Source organism: Meriones unguiculatus, chromosome 2 (assembly GCF_030254825.1).
Source record: "Meriones unguiculatus strain TT.TT164.6M chromosome 2, Bangor_MerUng_6.1, whole genome shotgun sequence".
Lineage (NCBI taxonomy): Eukaryota > Metazoa > Chordata > Mammalia > Rodentia > Muridae > Meriones > Meriones unguiculatus.
The window spans coordinates 90248555-90255472 of record NC_083350.1 but is presented as its reverse complement, the minus strand read 5'-3'; the positions used below and the strand labels follow the sequence as shown (position 1 = coordinate 90255472).

The 6918-nt window shown below is 37.6% G+C and overlaps 1 pseudogene; it reads right to left on the bottom strand.

Moving 5' to 3' along the window:
• Positions 1-406: 406 nt before the first annotated feature.
• On the bottom strand, positions 407-3813 carry LOC110543087 (olfactory receptor 4C46-like; annotated as a pseudogene).
• Between the last annotated feature and the right edge of the window lie 3105 nt (positions 3814-6918).

Here is a 6918-nt window from a genome sequence, read left to right as displayed (position 1 = left end):
ATGACAAAGGGTCAATTGTCAGAATTTAACTTCCAAAGGCATTATTTGTGTCATTACATAACAGAAGACATTGAAGGAAGAAGCCAGAATTTTCTATCCTGAAAATCTCTATAAACTTAGTTCATTGGATCAGAGATTTTCTAAAAAAAGGCAAATATATTCAACTGTCAGGCAGTGTGTGTGTGTGTGTGTGTGTGTGTGTGTGTGTGTGTAGTGTTTGTTAGAACAATAAAGGATCCTAAATTGGGCTTTCCCAATTTGGGGCACTCATTTCTGCTTCTCTTTGTGTAACTCAAATGAGTAGCAGTTGTTTCTTCATTGTGTAAGTAAGACATTCATATAGAGATCATCAAAACTGTCCATTCCATTCTTTTTCCAGAACATCTGAAGTCACATGATTGTGAGTTCATTTGTCATCTGACTGAATTTTTCTACTAAACAATTTCCAAATGGCATTTTTCATCTGAGCATTTCTCAAGGTGTAGATTAATGGGTTTAGCATAGGAGTTATCATAGTATAAAATATAGCAACTGCTTTATCAATGGGTAATGTAGCTGCAGGTCTCATGTACACAAATATTCAAGGCACAAAAAATAAAACCACCACTGTAATGTGAGAAACACAGGTAGAGAGGGCTTTTTACCTTCCTTCTGCACTGTGGGTCTTTTGTGAGTTTAAGATGACCATATAGGAGATGAGCAGCAGGAAAAAGTTTAAGAGGCAGATGAAGGAGCATTACCAGGTGACAGAAGAAGACAAAACAGCCACTCCTGATGAGACCTAATTGACTAGGATCAGAAGGAAGGAAAAGAAGACATCCCCTATCAGTGGACTTGGGGAGGAGCATGCATGCAGAGGGTGGAGGAAGGGAGGGATTGGGACAGGAGGTGGGAGGGAACCATGGTGGGGATACAAAATGAGTAAAGTGTAATTAATAAAAAGAAAAAAAAAGAAAACACAAAAAAGAGAAAGAATAGAGAAAGCCAGTTTAATGATGTTCTCTGCAGAAGTCTTTTTTTTTCCATAATTTTATTTTTCTCATTAGTTACATTTTGTTAATTCTGTATCCCAGCTGTATCCCTCATTCCCTCCCCAATCCCACCCTCCCTCCCTCATCTCCTCCCTGCCCCTTTCCAAGTCCACTAATAGGGGAGGACCTCCTCCCCTTTCATATGACTCCCTTTTGTCAGGTATTTTCAGGACTGGCTGCAAAGTCCTCCTCTGTAGCCTAACAGTACTGCTCCTCCCTTGGGAGGTGGGGAGGTCAAAGAGCCAGTCATTGAGTTCCTGTTAGAAATAGTCCTTGTTCCCCTTACTATGGGAAACCAATTGATTACTGAGCTATCACGGGTCACATCTGAGTAGAGGTTCTAGGTTTTATCCTCTCATGGACTTTGGTTGAGTGTCCATCTCAAAAAAGACCCTGTGCCCAGATACGTTTGGTCCTTGTGGAGCTCCTATCCTTTCCACATCAAACTCCCCTTCTTTCATATGATTCCCTGCACTCTGCGGAAGGTTTGGTTATGAGTCTTAGTATCTATTTTGGAGCACTGCTAGGTAGAGTCTTTCAGATGCTTTCTGCGGTAGACTCCTGTCATACGTTCAATGCATATCCCATTTGTCTTTCTAAATGAGGATAGATCATCATACCCCGTGTCCACTTTCTTGATTACCTTCATTAGGTGTATATATTTCATTATGTTTATCCCATCTTTTAGGTCTATATAAGCGAGTATATTCCATGTTTGTCTTTCTCCTTCTGTGATACTTCACTCAGAATGATCTTTTCTAGATCCCACCATTTGCCTGCAATTTTCATGATTTCCTCCTTTTTGATTGCTGAGTAGTATTCCATTGTGTAAAAATACCACAATTTCTGTATCCATTCCTCCGTTGATGGACATCTGGGTTGTTTCCAGGTTCTGGCTATTACAAATAAAGCTGCTACAAACATGGTTGATCAAATGTCCTTATTGTGTACTTGAGCAAATTTTGGGTATATGCCTAGCAGTGGTATAGCTGGGTCTTGAGGAAGCGCTATTCCTAATTGTCTGAGAAAGCGCCAGATTGACTTCCAAAGTGGTTGTACAAGTTTACATTCCCACCAGCAATGGAGGAGGGTTCCCCTTTCTCCACAACCTCTCCAGCATGTTCTGTCACTTGAGTTTTTCATCTTCGCCATTCTGATGGATGTAAGGTGAAATCTTAGGGTCGTTTTGATTTGCATTTCCCTAATGGCTAATGACGTTGAGCATTTCTTTAAGTGTTTCTCTGCCATTCTATATTCCTCTACAGAGAATTCTCTGTTTAGCTCCGTTCCCCATTTTTTGTACTCTGTCGTAAACTACTAAGCTTGCAAAATTATAATAATTTTGAAAAAAAATACTTTTACACAAATAGTTATTTTTCCTACTTGGGCTGAAAAGAATAAAGAAAGTCTCTCTATTATTTTCATTTCAAGAAAATAATCTAAAAGCATAGAATAATGTGGGAGGAGTAATCAGTTTATTCTTTATAAAGGGATATAGGCAGCAGCATTCAAGATCAAAACTCATTTCTGCTCTGTATAGGTAATTTGTTTCAGATACTCACAAAAAAAAAAAAAAAACTCATCTGTGTACTGAACTGGAGCTGCTAGTGCTATCTGCCAAAAGTCAAATTTAATCTTCATGAAACTAGTAAACTGGTTGTTAAGCATAATACTTAAAAGGGAAATTTACATAAACTTACAATTTAAGATAGCATAAAAATAATTGTTAAATGATGTTTAAAATGCTAAAATTCTACTATTGGCTATGTTCTAGACAATGTTCACATTGTCTTTTGCGTGTTAAAATCAGAAAATACATTCTGGGTGTCTCTTTTCAATTCTGTGCTCAATAAGTTTGTGCTTTGAAACGGCCATGGTGCATTTGCACTCTGAAATCCAGAATACACTGCGAAGTCAGGACTGATTTACTCTTTTTGATTTAAAATAGTGGAAAATGTTAATAATAAAAATTAAATGTAAAAGTGGGTCATGTCTCTAGCTCTTTGCAATAAATTAGGAGGTATCCTTTTGGTATTCAAAAACTATTATTCAGTTCAACAAAGAAATTGATTGTGTGATGGCAGAATAGAGTTATAACAAATGTCTCCATTGCTTCATTCTCTAACACTCATTAAAGTAAATGAAATTATAAATCAGAAAAAAAGAGGCAGATAAAGCCACTGTTGGCAGCAACAAAGAGGCCTAGAATGTGAGTATCTTCACAGGCTAGATCAAGCAAAGGGTTCAGATCACACATAAAGTGATCTATGACATTAGGGCCACAGAAAGGTAGTCCAATGATGAAAAGAATTTGTATACCTCCATGAAGAGAGCCCCCAGCCCATGACACTCCCACAAGTAAGTTACAAAGTTGGCGATGCATGTTGGTTGCATAGTGCAGGGGTTTACAGATGGCTACATAGCGGTCATAGGCCATCACAGTAAGCAAGATGACCTCAGCTCCTCCAAAGAAATGTTCCCCAAAAACTTGTGTCATGCATCCATTGAACTGAATAGATTTTCTTTCATGGAGTGAATCAACAATCAGTTTAGGTGCATTGACAGAGGAGTAGCAGGCATCAATAAAGGAGAGATAGGCCAGGAAATAGTACATAGGGCACCCCAGCAACTGGCTGTTTGTAATGGTAATCAGAATGAGCAAATTCCCCACCACAGAGAAGATATAGATGACCAAAATCACAGCTAATACAATTTTCTGCATGTGTGGGTTCTGTGTGAGTCCCAGTAGAATAAACTCAGTCACGTTGTTCCTGTATTCCATCTAGTTTATGAGACAATTATATTTCCTGAAAAAATGAATATCCTCATGTTTAAGTAATTTCTGTATTCTAATAATTAGTACTTTGATTATGTTAATTAATAAAATATAGCAAGATTATTTTTAATATTGCAGAAAGAGTTCTAGATATTTATGATTGTTAATGACTACGAAGTTGTCTCCTCAGTGAAGGTAGCTGAAAAGATTATGAACACGAGCAATGTTTGTTTATAAATACAATAAGCAAGCTCAAGTCTGCAGAATTGTATGGGATGACTTAGAGCCTAAAAAGAGCTCAGATTCATAGAAACAGGTAAAAACACAAAGGCTACTAGAATGTATAGTAGTTTAGTGCAGTAGACATCAAAGTGAAGGTGACTACTCTCCACTTGATTCATAAGAAATGGACAGCTAGAAAAGCTAAATCATGATCTGAGTGGAAGGACAGATAGAACTTGAGTGATAAAGAACCTTGGATACTAACATCATAAACTGAGCCTTAGCCTTGGCTGAAACAGACAGGCATTTGATGAACAACAAAATGGAACAGAACTGATGTGAAGTGTTCCGGGGGAATAGTATTGAGGATTCGGCGAAAGAACAAATGATATTGTAAAAGAATCTATAATATGATCCTTGGTTGATTCATCAATCTCTGCAGGAACCCCATAGGCCCAGATTTTTTGGCTCTGTTGGTCTCTTTGTGGAGCTCCTGTCCCCTCCAAGTCTTTCTATCTCCCCCTTCTAACATAAGATTCCTGCACTCTGCTCAAAGTATGGCCATGAGTCTCAGCATCTGCTTGGGTACCCTGCTGGTGATGAAGTCCATAGGCAGTTCAGTCTCCATGGGGATCCCCTAGTAAAGGGAGCAGGGGCAGTCTTTGGCATGAACTCAGTTTCCTGCTCTTTCATCACCTTCCCTTGGAGGGGTGGCCTTATTAGGCCACAGAGGAAGAGGATCCAGACAGTACTGATGAGACCTGATAGGCTAGGGACAGATAGTAGGGGAGGAGGACCTCCCCTATCAATGGACTATAGAAAAAGCATAGAAAGCAAAGAGGGAGGGAGAATGGGACCAGGAGGAGATAAGAGGGAGCTACAACTAGGATACAAAGTGAATGGATTTTAATAAATAATAATAATAACAATAATAATAAATCGAAACAAAAAAGAATCTATAATATATATGTCTGTGTGTTAACTCCAAAAGTCTGTGTTCCTGCACTGGTTTTTACTAAGTGCTTTGTACTTGACGGATGTCGCTTTAAATAACCTGTATTGTTGTTATTCTTTTATTGATATAAAGAAAAGAACGACTATCCATATATAAGAACAAAAACATTAAATGAAATTACTAAATACTATCTATATACTAAGAGTTCTTTTAAACACTTACTAGTATAGTTCTTTATATACATAAAACAGGTGGTTGCCATAATTTCCCTACAAATATTCATATGTCTTTTTATGTAATATGAAAACTGTTGGGCAGAGTGAATGGAATTTTATGTAAGAAGTGGGAAATAGTAAGAGCTGGAGAGGACAGGAACTCCACAAGGAGAGCAACAGAACAAGAAAATTTGAACACAGGGAACTTCCCAGAGACTCATACTCCAACCAAGGACTAATCATGGAGATAACCTAGAACCCCTGCACAGATGTAGCCCATGGCAGCTCAGTCTCCAAATGGGTTACATAGTAATGGGAAGAGGGACTGCCTCTGACATAATCTGATTGGCCTGCTCTTTGATCACCTCCCCCTGAGTGGGGAGCAGCCTTACCAGGCCACAGAAGAGGGCAATGTAGCCACTTTTGATGAGAACTGATAGACTAAGATCAGAAAGAAGGAGAGGAGAACCTCCCCTATCAGTGGACTTGGAGAGGGGCATGCATACAGAAAGGGGAGGGAGGGTGGGATCGGGAGGGTAGGATGGAGGGGCTTATAGGGGGATACAAAATGAATAAAGTGTAATTAATAAAAAATTTAAAAAAAGAAGTTTAAGGTCTTTGGGATGCCATCTGGGTAAGCACTGCAGATCTAGCTTAATTCAACAATTTACCATAAAGCTGACCTCCAGGCATCTTGTTCCCAAAGGTAAAGAGAGTAGGAAAGAGGCATGGAAGACATGCCCATCTGTGTTGCCATAATTCAATACAAAAATATAAATAAAACAATTTAATAAAAATATGCAAGGTTGGGGTGTTCTTTATAATTTATTGTATCAATAAGTAAAAATATGCAAATACTTTTGTCATTATTGCTATCAAAGAAATGTAAACAAAACTGTGATGACATCATACACTGTTCAAGAGAAAATATTTAATATGTATAAAATTATGTCATTAAACACATAAAGTGATAGATTAAAAAAAACAAAACAGAGAAATTATCTTTCCTGCCTCACGTAAGCAGAAAAATTGGAAGTATTACAGTATTTTGATTCTTTTAGTTATTTTAATCTCTCAATTTAAAGTATTATGCCCTTCAGATCATCCAACTGTATAACCCACATTGCCATGTAACACAAGTATTGGTTCACAAACTACCTTAGATATGCCTTAATGATTTACTTACTTGTATACTATTTCAGAAATAACTTCATTCGAGGCAAATTTATAGGCAAGCAGTATCATAGTCTTATCATAATGATATTTTTGACATTTGAATCACTAAAGCAGTGAGTGTTGCTATATTCTCAGAAGGACTCTTTTCTCTTAGCCCATCTTTGGGTCAACCTTCTCATATATCATTATAAAGTAGAGGTTGCAAAACACTGTGAAAATGTGCTGCATCAATGGAAAGTACATCAATTCAAGAATTGTAGGCACTAAATGAGAATTCTTGTTATTCCTTTTGTGACCCAGCTTGACCTCATTTTCTGGTACTTGACACACTTCATTATCTGTTCAAAAATGAGAACAAGAATGGCATTGCATAATTTACTATGAGAACTGGTTAAAATGGGAAAGCATGTACTACAGGTCTGGGAACAAATACAAGGCCTTAAATTATTTATGAGCATGAAGATAAGTAGAACTGATAATTTGGGCAGCAATGGGGATAAACAATTAACCTTCCAATAAGCTTAAGAAACACCTTTTAATACT